A 16,131-nucleotide genomic window follows, 5' to 3' on the forward strand; every position below is an offset into this window, starting at 1 on the left:
TAAATAGGTACGGTACAGTACAATTTTGAGGTTCTTGTACCTAATTTATTAGTATTTCTATTGTGTTATTTTATACTTCTCCATTACATCTCAGAGGCAAATATTGTACTGACTAGTTATTCAGTTCCAGTATTTTGCAGCAATTTCAAATATATTTTATTAATTTTTATAACTTAGTTCAGGAACAAGGACCACACCCCGAACATATCTCATTCCCTCTGCACACAGTATTTAAGCACACCTGACCCATTCATTTCCTCTTTGACTCAGCTTCAACATGATGTACGACAAACAAGCAAAAACCTAAACCGCTTACCTTGTACAATAGACCAGGGCTCTTTCTCAACCCTTTGAATAACAAACTGTTCGAAGATGACCAGCTATATCCTTAAGTCCCAGAGCTCCCTCCCTCTCCCACCATGATTTGTCGCCAGCAACCCCAGCTGGGTCAGCCATCCACTTTCCCTCCGCTCTCGGCATCCATCCTCCGACAACTCCAAAGTCGTCGGCCCTCGCCTTTGTAATGGAAATTTACTGTGTGAATGTTTCACGTCCACAGTGGACAGGTGCTGAGAAAGAGCAACTCTATACAAGGTTTTGTTTGTCTCTCTTTGACCTTCACGCCTGTCTGATCATCTACTTCTTATCTAAGGCGCCAGCAGATGTAACAAGACAGAAATGTCTGCAGATACTGCCACATAGCCTTGACTGACCCGCCATTGTTACCCCGCTTATATAGCAGAGAGTGAAGCCTCTTTCTTTAGTGTACTCTTTTACAGACTCTGTGTGACTCTGTAAATCTGTGCCTCTTCTTGCAAAAATAAAATACCACAAAGACACTCAATTGTCATTTGATCTTTATTTCAATGCTCATTAAGCCTCATCTCAGGACATTAACAGATAGGATATCATTTTTTCCACCACACCTTCCAACAGCCCCGGAGAGAGATACCGACTTCGGCATCCGAGGGATATCGCCCTCACCGATGACGCTCTCCATCCGCTGGAGATCTAAGTGCTCAAACGAAGGGCAAAACCACAGCGACCCTCTTTCACATGACATATCTGAAGAACGCAATCCTCCAGCGTAACATCCCTTTCCATCAGTCCGATAAAAAAGTGAAAATGTTCAAACTGTTCATGGACTCGCAGCGCAACACCACTCACCAAGCCTCCAGAGCATTTTGGGGTTCCCAGCACCACATCAGCCACAACGCCGATGTTGTCATTATGCATCCAACGGCCGGAAAAGCCCAGCCATACTTAACTTCCGGCTCCACACGAGTGGCAGCCTTTTACAGCAGCTCCTGCTCACATTTTCTTTTATATTTGTGTTATTTTTGTTACTTTTTGTTACTTTTTAAAATCTTTTTTCTACTTGTTTAATTACTTCTAACAGTAGTGCACTATGGCAGCTAGACACGTCGAGTTTGTTGTGGTCTATTTGCTGTTTATTGCACTTTTCACCACCATGTCCAGGGATCCAGCACGCAGCCATGGTCCCATTGTTTACACCAGGGATCAGCTGTTAGCGTTCTGACACACAGCGGTGCTGCTACCTGAAGAGAGACCCGATGTTCCCCGCAAACTGAGGAGGAAGAGACGGGGAAGCCGTGCTGGGGCAGAACGTCACGCCAGGAGGAGACATTTAAACCCGTCCTCCTTCTATCATCATGGGAAACGTACGGTCTCTCCCCAACTAGATGGACGAGTTATCGACGCTGACTCTCCATCAGAAGGAATACCGGGAGTGTAGCATCATGGTGTTTATGGAGTCATGGCTAACGGAGCTAGCAGGAATGCTGCACTGGAAGGGTTCCGTATCATACGGGCGGACAGGACAACGGAGAGCTGTAAGAGGAATGGAGGAGGTCTGGCAGTGTTTGTTAATGAAGTCATCCACTCGGCGACAAGCAGGCTGCTGACACAACACCCCAATGCCCTCCTCCTTCTCTCTGGTGACTTTAATCATGCCCCTCTGTCCTCCACTCTGCCCACATTCACACAATACGTAACATGCCACACCAGAGACAATAAAACACTGGATCTGCTCTATGCCAACACCAAGGAGGCAAACACATCATCACCTCTCCTCCCCTGGGAAGATCTGACCACAACCTGGTGCACCTCCTGCCTGTGTACAAACATCTTGTACATAGGCAGCCAGCTGTGACTCGCACAGTAAAAAAGATGGTCAATGAAGCCGAGGAGGCTCTGAAGGACTGTTTTGAGTCTACTGTGTAGAAAGTTTTCAGTGATGCCCATGGGGAGGACATTGACAGTCTCACTCACTATATAATGGACTATATCAACTTCTGTGTGCAGAAAACCGTACCCACCAGGACTGTGCGGTGCTTTTCCAACAGCAAACCCTGGAACACTCCTGAGATAAAGGCCCTCCTCAGGAGAAGAAGAGGGCTTTTAGATCAGGAAACAGAAGGAGCTTAAGACTGTGCAGAGGGAGCTGAGGAGGAGGATCAGGGAAGGCAAGAACAACTACAGGATGACAATGGAGGATCAGCTGCAGCTGAAAAATATAAACGGGGTCTGGAAGAGCCTCAAGGCAATGTCTGGCCACAAAGGGGCTAACCAACAGCCTACAGGGGACCAAAAGTGGGTGAATGACCTGAACTTATTCTTTAACAGATTTGATCAGCCATCCACCCCTCCCCCCATCCAGACCTCCCTGCTGCTGCAACTCCCTCGTCCTCCACCCCCTTTCCCACAACACTTGGCTCCCTTCCAAACTCCTCATACACTGCACCCCATGACCAGCACCCTACAGCAAACCCTTCAACTTGTCCCTCACAACAAACCAATTGAGAAAACAGCTGAAGAAGATAAAGTTGAGAAAGGCAGCGGGTCCAGATGGCATCAGCTCAAGGCTCCTCAAGTCCTGCGCAGACCAGCTGTGCAGGATAGTGGAGCACATCTTCAACTTGAGCCTGAAGCTGGGGAGAATGCCACAGCTATGGTAAACATCCTGCGTGGTACCAGTCCCAAAGACCCCGCGACCCAAGGACCTCAACAGCTTCAGGCCGGTGGCGTTAACATCCCACTTGATGAAGACGCTGGAGAGGCTGGTCCTCGTGCATCTCTGCCCCCTGGTGAGCTCATCTTTGGACCCACTTCAGTTCGCCTACCAACCTGGCATGGGGTGGATGACGCTGTATATCTTTTTGACTCAGCTTCAACATCCCTCCCATCCGACCCCCTCTACTTTCTAAATTTCTTCCTCCTTCTCTTGCAAATTTCCCCGCTGCGGGACTAATAAAGGATTATCTTATCTTATCTTATCTTACTCTGTCTTTCTCCTCTATCTCTCACTTGATAACAGGAACCACGAGGGAATCTGCATAATCGGATCTTACAAAGAGACAGCCCCAGCTCAAGAGTCTCCATTCCCCCAGTTCCCACCAGCCACTGCACATCAGGTGTCCATCAATGCTCTCATCCATACATCATTCCATGAAGCTCTTCAACCTCCGCGTTCCTTTGCCCTACACCTTTTCATTCCTTGCCCTACATCCCTTCACCCCACAACCCTCATCCCTTCATCCGACGACCCTCATCACTTATTCCCCTACCCTACATCACTTCCTTCATGACAACACGGTTTTAATCGTTGTTGCGTTAGGAGAAACTTTAAATACATTGTGAAAAGCATTGTGAATATATTGCAGGTACCGGGGACCAGGAAAGGCAAGCTGTAATCCAAAAGTAAAAGGAAATTGCCAGATGGAATTTGAATAATAACAGATTTTCTTCTTCCTGGTTTTTTTGTTGTTATTTTTATTCTGATTTGTTTCTCTCAGGCGCCTTTTGTGAAATAAGCTCAAAGTCAAATCAAGTGATATAAAATGTGATTTGCTGGAATAGACCTGTTAGAGGATCAATAAACTAGATGCTCTGGTTTCTGGCTAGTGTTGCCATGACTTGTTTTTTGTAGTATATCCATCTTTATTAGAACAAATGGAACATTACAAGAAAAAACATCTAACATACTTTGGAATACACAGAAATGGAGGCTCAGATATAATCTTTACAATATATAATCTTTACAATAAAAAGTGTACAATTAAATATTTCTCAAAACCTTTTTTTTTTTAATAACAATGGCAGTTTATATGCTGGAGCTTCTTCTGAGGCAGTGTTTGATTGAACCTCTGCGCAAACTGGTGCAGCTAGTCTTGTCTCTGCAGTTTGTTACAACAGACACAGAGACGGAGTCTGTGGTTTTGCTGGAGTATTCATACAAATTCTTCCTGAAAGCACTCTTGGTGTTGTGTTCCTTCTTAAAAAGGATTATATAGCACTTTGGGAAAAAATGACAGGTGAGGATGCCGTAGTTGGAGATGAGAATGACCACCATCTCCACAGCCGGCAGGTACACTCCTGAAGTGGTGACGTGGACAGGAACAAAAGCAGCCAGGATATGAGGTAGAGCAACATGCTGAAGGTGATGAACTTTGCCTCGTTGTACTGCTGTGGCAATTTGCGTCCTTTGAAGGCACAGATGAAACACACTAAAGCCAGGACAGCTATGTAGCCCAACATTACCCCAAAGGCCAAATATGAGCCCTCATGACAGTCCTCCAGCAAAGTGGTTGGATGAATGATGACATGATTAAATGGGCTTTTTAGTACCAGCCAGCAGATGCAGGTAGCTGCCTGAACGGCCACACAGATGCCAACGATGACGTAAGGCTTATAGAGCTTCCGCAGAACCTCCTGCAGCTCAGGTTCCACCTGGAAGGCAAGCAGGATCTGTAGGGTCTTGACCAGGATGCAGGAGACACACAGAGAAGCTGATGCCAAAGAGCACCTGTCGAGCCTTACACTGGAAACTGTTGGGACGGCCTACAAACAGCATGGCACTTATGTCGCTGATGACCAGAGAGAACAGGATGACCTGGCTCAATGGCCCTCCGGCAGCCTTCACAACAGGAGTGTCACGCTGATGTAGAAACAGAGCTGACACCAGCAGAGCTTGGAGGATGCCCAGGGCAGAAAATGTTAGGAGCACCACAGCGGCCGTCCTGCCAGGAGAAGTAGAGCAGGGCTTTAGGGACGCAGCTGGAGCTGCCATCCGGAGACCACTCTTTGTTTGTGTCGCAGCTCAGGCATTGGTCCATATCTGCAGTGATGAAGGAGCACAAGCACAGGTACAGAATAAAACAATCACACACAGGAAATTATTTGACTCCATGCAAAAAGAATTCCAAGATTTCAGCTAACCTTGTTTTTAACGTAAGCGTCATAATGAGATGAGAATAACCAGATAAACTGAAGTCAAAGGTAACTTGTTTTATTGTTTTAAACACAGCTATAATTTCTAATCAGTTAGTGGACAAATTTGCTCAATATTCATGGTTCCCCAGATGTGGTGGAAACACAAACAAGACTGCACAAAGGGGACTTTAATATTCTAAAAAATATAATTATATGATCACCCTAAACACACCTTAATGCCAAATGAGGTTCATTAACAAAAAAATACCCCTTAACCAGAGCATGGCTGTTAGTCTGTCTGTGTGTGTGTGTGTGTGTGTGTGTGTGTGTGTGTGTGTGTGTGTGTGTGTGTGTGTGTGTGTGTGTGTGTGTGTGTGTGTGTGTGCGTGCGTGTGTGAGTGTGTGTGTGTGTGACAGTCTTGCCTGTGTTATTAGAGTAGTAGTTTGCAGTACAGTTGATGCACTCATAACAACAAGTGTGTGTTGACCCTCAGCTGTTTTCTTGAACTGTCCAGGGAGGCAACTATTGGAGCATTTCGAGATGATGTGCTGAGGAGAGCAGAAAGAGACCATGATTACTTTATTGTTTCCAGCTTATTTATCTTACATAGTAAATTAGATTGATTGAATTTTGAATTCTGAACAATTTATTGTTGGCTATACTGTATCTTAAAACTGGAATAGTGTTTTTAAGTATTGCCTAAGTTAGCTTTATTGGTCTTAATGTTTTGAGTAAACACACACAATGCAGAATGTGTAGGTGGGTGTGTCTGTGTGTGTGTGTGTGTGTGTGTGTGTGTGTGTGTGTGTGTGTGTGTGTGTGTGTGTGTGTGTGTGTGTGTGTGTGTGTACACAAAATGACAGCTGAATGAGGGCCGACCTTCAGGTTCTGGATTTGTTGGTTGGAGCTTTGGTTGGTGTGGGTGAATTTGTTGTTGTGTGGGTGATACTCGGCCACAACATTATGAACATGGATGTTCCCTCCATCTGACCTCCACATTGTCACATCATAGCCCAGGTTGATGTCTCCTCTGCTGTCAAACTTATAGCTCTTTTTTCTAAGTTTAAACTCCTGCATCCACAGAGCTTTCAGCACCTGCAGGACGTGAAACATTTCATTTTAAAGTCAGTATTGTGTATTTACTGTATGCATGACTATTCTTGAGAAGACCATGAGTTAACTGCATCCAGTCCCCTTTCGTAGTTCTTAACCTCAAAGTGCTGCATAGTACTCTATCAACAATGAATTATTCACGCAATAGCTTGAACACATTAAGTGTACCTAATTGTTAAAACCAAACAACACCGTCAATGAGATGAGAGTCAGGTCCACCTGACTTCTCCTGACAGAGACCCACCCTCAGACCTGTACTAAATTACAGTATTTTCAGTCTAATTGGGTCAGGTAGGGTCCTGTTGTATTGCCTCTGGGCTCAAGTCTGAGTGTAAATATTTCTAATACTCAAGTGGATCTCAGCAATCTATCAGCTCTGACCATGTGTTGTGTCATAATCATTTTCCACAGCAGATATTTTCAGATGTGACAGTAGAACAAGCACTGGTGTAAATTATCCAATGAATGAGGGCTCAAAACTTGTATGACACTACCATTTTAAAAATTGTGTTAACACGTCTTGGTGTTCTCTCTCCCAGTGGGTCTGTTAAGGATCAGGCCTACTAATTAATTCAGGCTGAATCTGATTGTCCTTGCGAGCCCTAGGATGGGTCTTTTTATTTGAAAATCAACTTTATGCACTTCAAGCAGTAGGATCTTCAGTTGAAACCAGCGTGATGTGTGTTAGGATGCAATATGCTCCAAAAAATCTAGTTTTGGAATTTGGAAGTACCGTAGAAGCAGAAAAATGGAAAACAAATACAGTTAAACAACAAACAGAATTAAATTACCGAGGGAGCATATAACATTTTCATGTATTTTCAAAAATGTAGAGTTTGCATTTCAGTGCCATAAAGAAATTCCTTCCTGTCTTTGAAGAGTAACCTAACAGCCAGCTGAAAAGCGTGTTTAGCTGAGCTCTCTGATTACAAATGACCAGCCTGTTGACCTCATGACCCCAGCTAGCTTCACTTGTTCCAACATCTCCAGAGGTGTGAAAGAGACCAATGTAAATGGTAAATGGCCTGTACTTGTATAGCGCTTTTCTAGTCCTCCGACCACTCAAAGCGCTTTTAATACTACATGTCATCATTCACCCATTCACACACATTCATACACTGATGGCAGGGGGCTACCATGCAAGGTGCCAACTACCAACCATTCATACCCATTCATACAATGCTGGCACAGCGGACATGTACTAGCGGAGCTGGGGATCAAACTGCCGATCCTCTGATTGAAGGACGCCCATACTCTACCACTGTGCTACAGTCACCCCCTTTAGTTTGGGACTGTCAAATGCCAACTGTCTCTAACCTCTGGTGATGGTAAGTACACCAAGGTACCATAATCAATGTGTCAACAGCCAAAACCTAATCCTCAACTGTTATCTAAACCTAGCTCTTAACTCACCCTCAAATGAACCCATGTGGACCATAGAAATATAACAGAAAAGCATACACACACAAACACACACACACTCATGTATGTAAATACCTCCCAGGGTTGCACTTTGCCTGGTGTTCTGCAGTCTCTGCTCCTGCAGATAGACACCAAAGCTTGAGCGATGGCACTCACAGCCATCTCAATACTGAAGATGGTGCCAGCATGAGTGTGTTTCTTCTAAGTCTGTTCACAGCCTTGGACACCAGCTCAGTCTCTCCAAAATATTTGCTAGCATTGAGCTGCATGTAGAACTCCTGCATGAAAGTGTTATTCCTCATGTTGTCATGTCCAGTTTCCTCCAGTCTGGTCAAGTACTCACGGAATGACGACATGTCTCCACTTTTGAAGGTGAATCCCACAACGTGTCCAATGTCCTCCAGAGTTATGTTTCCTTTTACAGTGCTGGAGGAGGACCAGCTATCACTGGCCACCCAGATTCTTCTCATTGTCTCCATGTTCTGTCCTGCTCTGAGCGCCTGATTCTTAAGCTCCTGGTAAAGGTACATCATGTGAGTCGGCTTGGCAAATGACACAATCACCTGTACCTTGGGATTCTTGCAGATGGTTCGGGCAGTCTGCACGATAGCAGAGCAGACATCCTGACTGGTTACAGATTGAGGTAGGATTGATTTGAAGGCTACACAGATTCCCTTTCCAGAGGCCTGGGACACAAAGTGGTCAAGAGCTGATTGGCCGTAATTTCCGTCTGTTGTAACTACTCCCACCCAGTTCCAGCCATAGGTGTTGAGCAAACTGACCATGGCAGCTGTCTGATGCTCATCATTAGGAATGGTTCTCATGAAGGCAGGAAAGCGGCTCTTATCACTCAGAATAACCGCAGTTGATGAATAACTGATCTGGAGAAAAGAAAGGCAGTTATGTCTTTTCCAATTAAAATAAGTAGTAAGTAATAATCATGAATGTACAGACCTGGTGGGCGTGGGTGGGGTGGGATGGGGTGTCCAACTATAAGCCACAGCATCCCAAGGTGTTTAATAATTTTCAGCCTTATTATACATTGTATTTTAATTATGTCAAAAATGTATTATAGAAGACTGATCCTAGATCTGCCATAAATGACACAATCACATATCTGCTTACCTCTAATAAACTCATTGTGAGGGACAAATCGTTGTTTTGTCTTTTTTTGGGGTGCTTTACGTTTAACATATACAGTCTAAGACGTTAGGATGCATAGTGTTCCCTGTAGCCTAATTATCTCTAATATTGGTAAAAATGTATGAATACTCTGGTTTGGTTGATGTAGCTCTCAGATTTAATATTGGGACGCCGAGGTGTCAACTCCTTGGCTCTCAGGTAGGAATAATTCCAATTAATCTATGATTGCCTAATTGGTTAAGAATGTGATCTAGCATGTGAATTTAATCAATCTACTATCAAATACTGATCTGAAATATAGCCTGAGGAACTTGTAGTCTCCTTATCACATTGTAGATGGATAGAATGGTGTATTCTCAAAGCATGTTGTAGTGACTCAGTGAAACCTTGGAGAAGCCTTGGAGGTGGCCACCTCGAACCACAGGCTGAAGGTGATGTGCCCAACAGAGACGATCAATCAACATGTCATGAGCTGTAGTCGTGCATCAGGCCTCCGCAATGGCTGTAGCTGGCAGCATCGACACAGAGGTTGAGAACTTCTTACGGGACATTCCTCCATCCTTGGATACAAGTCAATGCGGGGAGACTCCCTGTACTGGCAAAGCTGGTGCACCAGTGCACCTGCCTATCTGCCTGAATATCCACAACATATCTAAGCAAGAGGGTTTTTCAGGCCAAAGAGTTTGGGCTTCATTCATATTGTTGATATTAAAATGATAAATATTAACAAGAAAATTTCGCAAGAAACTTTGACTGTGTGGCTGCTACTGCCCAAAGACATTGCATATATTAACAGTTCTGAGACAGCTGTATCAATGGGGTTCATTTAGGGTTAGTTTGGGGTTCATTTGAGGTACATTTGAGTTTTATTTGAAAAAAAAAGTAAGTCCAAACGCATAAATAATACAATCCTGCAGAAAATGCGTGGGAATGCTGAAAGCTGAAATCAGTCACAGAGCATTGCTGAAAATGTGGAAGTTTCAAATGACTTTCCTGAAAAAGCCCAAAAGCCAAGAACTGCACTGTTGAAAAAACCTGGTAGTTGAATTGTAAAACTGTCAGAGATGGAAGCTGAACTGCATCACCAAAAGAAGCAAAGAGCTGAAATACAATAAAGAAAAATCTGGAAGCTGAACTGTTAAACTGTAGAGGTGGTAGTAATAGTAGAAGAAGCAGTCATAAGAAGAGTAGTAGTTTTAGAAGCTGAAGTTATAGTAGTGGTAGTAGTATCCGTAGCAGCAGTATTATCAGTGGTTAAGTAGAAGAAATAGTCGAATCAGCAATAGTAGTAGAAGAAGAAGTTGTTGTAGTATTAATAATAGTATTAATAGTAGTCGTGCTGAGTTACTGTTGGCCATAACTGGTGATAACACAGGGAAGGTTCTACCTGAAATTGTGTGTGAGAGAAAGTAAGGCATTGAGAGATAGAGAAACAGAGATTAGGGAAAGAGAGTGTGTGTGTGAGTGAGTGAAAGAGAGAGCGAGAGTAAGAGAGAGTGAGAGAGTGAGTGAGATAGAAAGAGAGAGAGAGAAAGAGTGAGCAAGTGAGAGAGAGTGAAAGAGAGAGAGAGAGTATGAGTGAGTGAGAGAGAAAGATGGAGTGAGCTAGTGAGAGAGAAATATAGAGTGAAAGAGTGAGTGAGAGAGAAAGAGACCATGCTAGATTAAAAAAAGAGAGAGGGTGAGTGAGAGAGATAAGAGAGTGAAAGAGAGAGAGAGAGGTTGAGTGAGTGAGAGAGAGATAAAGAGAGAGATGTGGGTGAGTGAGTGAGAGTGAAAGATTGAGAGAGAGACAGAGAGAGTGTGAGTGAGAGCAGAGAGAGAGAGAGTGTGAGTGAGTGAGAGAGATTGTGAGAGAGAAAGAAAGAGTGTTCTAGTGAGAGAGAAAGAGAGAGTGAGAGAGAAGGAGAGAGAGTGATCTGGTGATTTAGAGAAAGAGTGAGTGAGAGAGAAGGAGATGAGATTGAAAGAAGAGAGAGGGTGGTGATGAGAGAGAAAGAGAGAGAAAGAATGTGGGGAGAGAGAGAGAAATGGAGAAATAGAGAAATACACGCACACACACACACTCTCTCTGTCAATCAAATGACCAAGTTCATGAAGGCCGCCTTTCTCACAGAGTTAAATCCCAATAAACAATCTTATGTCAGGCATTTTGTCCTGCTTAACCAAAGCTATCACCATGCTAGCATCAAAAATCCCCTACACTGTGTCTCCTGTCCAAGACATTACATTACATTACCTTACATTACAGTCATTGAGAGACGCTTTTATCCAAAGACTTCAGTTGGTTGGTTTTAATTAAATATAATGTGGAGCCATGTTTAAAGCTATGTTTGTATGTGTTTAAAATGTGACCATGAGGGTTAGTTTGGGGTACTTTTGAAAAAATATTTGAGTCCAATCGCCAAAATAATATCATCAATAGAGAGAAAAGACTCTGCCCATCGCGTTGATATATTTGTTATGTTTGTGGTGTTTGAAATGTGACCACGAGATCACTTGAGATTGAAGAGCTATCGCTCCTCTCATCTCTGTTTTTGAGAGCCATAGGTCACACGCACACACACACACGGCGTGCGTGCGCTCATGCTTCTGTGCGTGTGTCAATGGTTGCCATGGTGAGGGAGCACCTGGGTGGACTAATTAAGATAGGTGAGAGCAGACACTGATTTTGAACAAAACTAGCTGTCAAACTCTTACCTACAATCGTAAAACCATAATTCCAATGGAAAACATATTGTTATCTTCTGATGAACGCAGAGATGTAATTTTTATGTTTGTTGTTTTAAAAAAATATGAGCTTCAGAGCAGGTTAGAAAACTGGTACCATCTGCTTTCTTTGAGAAATTGTTGTTTTAACATGGAGTCTAATGGAGCAGTTGGTTGGAGTTCATGTTGCTTTCAGGCACATGGAGTCAAATGTGTAAGACTGTTGGATTCCATGGTGTTATGGCTGTGACGAGGACAAGTTTATCTACAATTTGATCAAAACAATTATGCCTGAAGAGTGAAAATTGTGGGAATTCTGGCAATTTTAAAATATTTTTTTCACAAGATTCTGAAGCTCCTCTCACTCTGGCGATGACATCACGTGCTTTAGGTCTGAACATTCCATCCAATACACACCCATTGTAAGGCTTTACAGCCTTGTTGCTACACAGCCACACAGAATAACTTACAGAAACATTAAGTATAATAGACCACCTACCACCTTCTCTTCCCCATTTCTCTCTCTCTCTCAAACAAATACATTGAGCAATGCGGCGCTCAGTCTCTGTAAAATTTATGTGAAAAAAGATGGATGTAATCATTTTCCGGACAGAAGGACAGATGACACTGATACTGACTGATACAATCTGATATCTGTGTTCTTTTATTGATTACTATCATTTATAAGATTCAATCAGAAATTATATTTATTTCATTAGCATTTTACATTTGTTTTCAGTGAAATATTAATGACTTTATAGTTAATTTGCTGTTGTAAACATTATTGTTGGTGCTCTAGAAACCACAGTTTGTGATATCTTCATTATAAGTAACTTATAATCCTGTTCTGAATTTATTTGTTTTTAAAGTTCTATATATGTTTTGGACCAGATTGGTTCAGTCAGAGCAAAGGTGTGTGTTGTGCAGAAGTTTTGAGTTTCTCTCTGAATGTGTATTTTTTTGTTTAAAACAAATTCATAGTTAATTGTGTGTTATTATAATAAGTGTTGGAGGATATGCCCCGTAAGGAAAGATTGTAAGTTGTGTGTCCAGGTAGCTCATCTGATAGAACAAGTCCTTTGCTGCAGCAGCCAGGGTTGGAAATCAGTAATACCTTTCTGAGCTACTGCACCAATATGATTTAGGTACTAGATTTATCAATATCTTACTTATAAATATATAGTTTTATAGACATTGATAATTATCTTTAATATTTGCTCAAGGGTTGCACTGCCGCCTCACAGCAAGAGGGGCCCGGGTTCAATTCCCGGGTTCAACTCCCAGGCTAGACGGCCTTCTATGTGGAGTTTTCATGTTCTCCCCGTGTCAGCGTGGGTTCTCTCCAGGTACTCCGCTTCCTCCCGCAGTCCAAAGACATGCAGCTGATGTTAATTGAAGACTCTTAATTGCCCGTAGGTGTGGATGTGTGTGAATGGTTGTCTGTCTCTGTGTGTCAGCCCTGTGATAGTTTGGTGACCTGTCCAGGGTGAACCCTTCACCCCCTGCGACCCTCACCAGGAGAAGCAGTTAAGATAATGGATGGAGATATTGGATTTGCTCAAGACCAGACCTGCTCATACCTGTGGCCCAAACACCTGGACACAGCTGTTGGTTATGATGAAGTGACATTCATTGTTGGAGACAAGTTAAAAAGACTAAAACCTGAAGCTGAATGACTATGAGAGTGTTTGTCTTGTGATGTGTATGAGACTTTTTTTAAAGTTGGTGAAAAAGTTTATTAGAGTGGACAGCTGTTAAAAGATCAACAAGGCCATCTTTGAACAGAGACATGCGTTATCTTCTCCCAAACATCATTGACCACATGATATTATAAGGCTGAAGTTGAACCTGCACTATCGCCACGTCCTTATGGAAGACCTTGAGATATGTTTAAAAGCTAGGAGTGGACCTTTGAGCTTAGATGATTTACTGTTCCTCAAGGTCAAAAATGAAGTTCCATGCTCAAATGATGCTTCATTTGAGCATGCATACTAAATTCAATATAAATCTGATCAGTGGTCGTTTGCTTTTTATGCTTGTTACTTTTTAAATAATTCAAAATGTAATAATTGTATCTATATGAATAACAGTAATTAATAATTAAAAATATATTTAATGTCTATATGTTAATAGAAAAAAATATGTACAGTAAATGTACACATCATCACATTGCCAGAAAAGAGTTAGAATACAGTAAAATGATGTGAACGTGCAGGTCATTTCCAATAAGGCAATAAATGTGATCATTATCTGATCACTGTCCCCCAAAAAACTTCCACTCTTAGAGTATTCAACTGGTTATGTTCCTGTTCATCTGTGGTGCAATGTTAATTCGTTGTAACAGCAAACACTGTGTCAATCAAATGCTGGACTCCTACCCGCACCCTCACTAAGTGTACAGCGTCTTTATGTTTCTCACTACTTACTTGAGGGATCATCTTGAGAGTCAGTTGCCTGGCAATGGAGATGGATGTGTCAGAGGAAGAGGCCCTAAAACAGCCATGACTGGCTGCCCACAAGTGTTGCTTCGGGTGTAGCAGTCAGTTTGTTGGGTGAAGTCTGCTGTGGCTTTCAGAGCTGTGCTGACATCAGAGCAGGAGTCCAGGATGCGGTAGCCCAGAGTGATGTTAACATCGGCAAGCAGAGGGGATTTATTCATGACCTCTATAGCATTGATCATAGCCAGTGCCCTCACCAAGCCTCTTTCTTGAAACCTGTGCCAACAGTACAGCGTCATCATCAAATAATGAATACAGCACAGATGTGATACACGCAGAACTGATACTAGCAGTATTGAAGAGAGTTAAGTATCATTTGCATTTCAAGACCTTCTGATAAAAATGAAGTTATTAAAAGATAACATGTAAAACACAGTTCCTCAGTTTGTTCTCATCATAATTGGTATACTGTAGATGACATTTTTTCTTTTCTGTGTGGAAATACTATCGCTAATTTCCTTTCGTTAAGTATTGTACGTAAGAATGATGTTGTAGTTTAGTTAGTATTTCAATTTTAGACTGCTAAATCCTGTTAATTATTTTTTTTTTTCTAATTTTGTTTTCATTACATTTCGGAATGAAATGTTGTAATTTTACTACACTACATTTGTATAATTCATAGTTATATACAGTTATATAGAGTATGATTTTACAAACAAGCATATCACCAGTTTATGAAAATTAAGCAATACAAGCAGTGTCACAAATACATACAGTTTTATATCATTTTCTAGTGAAGGACTACTTTTATTTATTTTAATTGTACTATTTCTACTTTTTAAGTAAAGGCTCTCATAACTTCTTCAACCACTGAAGAATATTGGTTATTTTAAGATTTTATCTCCTGGTTACTCACAGGACTAAACTCTCTTCTTAAGATTAGGTGAAATGTGAAGTGGAAAAGTGAAAAAGGTGGTCTGTATATCATTTATTGCATTGGGTTGAATGATCCCACCTGATACATGGCTGTAGTTGCGGTGCAAATGAGTGGTTCTCTTTGTCTACGTCTTCATGAATGGGAAAGATTCCTCCGATGATTATTCCTCCAGGGGCTGTAGCTCCCGGAACCCTGGTATCCTTCTCAGTGGCATCTCCTCTTTCCAGAATGATAAGGTTAAGTGTTATGTTCAAATAGATTACTAGAGTGTCCCAGGCCATACCGCTGTCTTCTCTACTGTGTTTCGTGTCTGAACTCCTTTTCTCCTCTCCCCTCTCTTCTAACTTATTCTATGCAATTATTTAGCTCCAGCAGAGTGATACTCTCCTTTTTCAACCTTGTCACTAGGCTAAAAAATTCCCTCTTGCTTCCTCCTTCAGTTTACTATTCTCATATTCTCCCCTGCAGTCCTGCCCACTTCCTTATGAGTGACAGCAGGGTCAGTCCCTGTTCTGTTGAACCAGCTTTCATCATATTTGGTATTGTGCATGAGCAACAATTTAGCTGAGTAAAAAATATTATTGTGGGCCAGCTCATCTTTCAAAAACTACATGAACACACCTTGTATACCTTTTTTTAACACACACAGTCAGTTCAGCAACCAACAGTTAAGTCAGTGGGACTTTGACTGGAGGTAGGTCTGTGTCTTTTGAGCAGTGCCCTGAGTTCCCCAGAGAGTTCAAAACCCTCACAGACCTCATCATTCATACGGAGATCACTGTAAGTGTATAATCCATCTTTAACAGTTTTATGAAAAGTTGAAATCATCATTTTGGCTATATTCTTCCACTGAGTCCTTTAAAGTTATTTTTTAAACTGGAGTTTGCCATCATGGGAGAGGAGAGGCAGGATGGATTCTCATAACCAGGATTGTTATGTCGTATTTCGAAACCACATTCTTGGCATATCTTGTTGGGCTCTTGTCATCATATCAATATATGCTGCACTCTACAATAACCAAGGGGCTTACATTTCCCCTGTATACTGTGATACCCAGGGACCCCATGAGCTATGGATTCTCTCCCCTCACCCCTGCCACACCCAAACTCCCCATCTCAATTTTTACAGTCAAAGTT

The 16,131-nt window shown here is 42.2% G+C and overlaps 1 pseudogene; it reads right to left on the reverse strand.

Annotated features, from left to right (window-relative positions):
• Nucleotides 1-4,123: 4,123 nt before the first annotated feature.
• On the reverse strand, nucleotides 4,124-15,276 carry LOC129088609 (G-protein coupled receptor family C group 6 member A-like; annotated as a pseudogene).
• Nucleotides 15,277-16,131: the final 855 nt, after the last annotated feature.

The sequence above is a fragment of the Anoplopoma fimbria genome, unplaced genomic scaffold (assembly GCF_027596085.1).
Source record: "Anoplopoma fimbria isolate UVic2021 breed Golden Eagle Sablefish unplaced genomic scaffold, Afim_UVic_2022 Un_contig_13607_pilon_pilon, whole genome shotgun sequence".
Classification (NCBI taxonomy): domain Eukaryota; kingdom Metazoa; phylum Chordata; class Actinopteri; order Perciformes; family Anoplopomatidae; genus Anoplopoma; species Anoplopoma fimbria.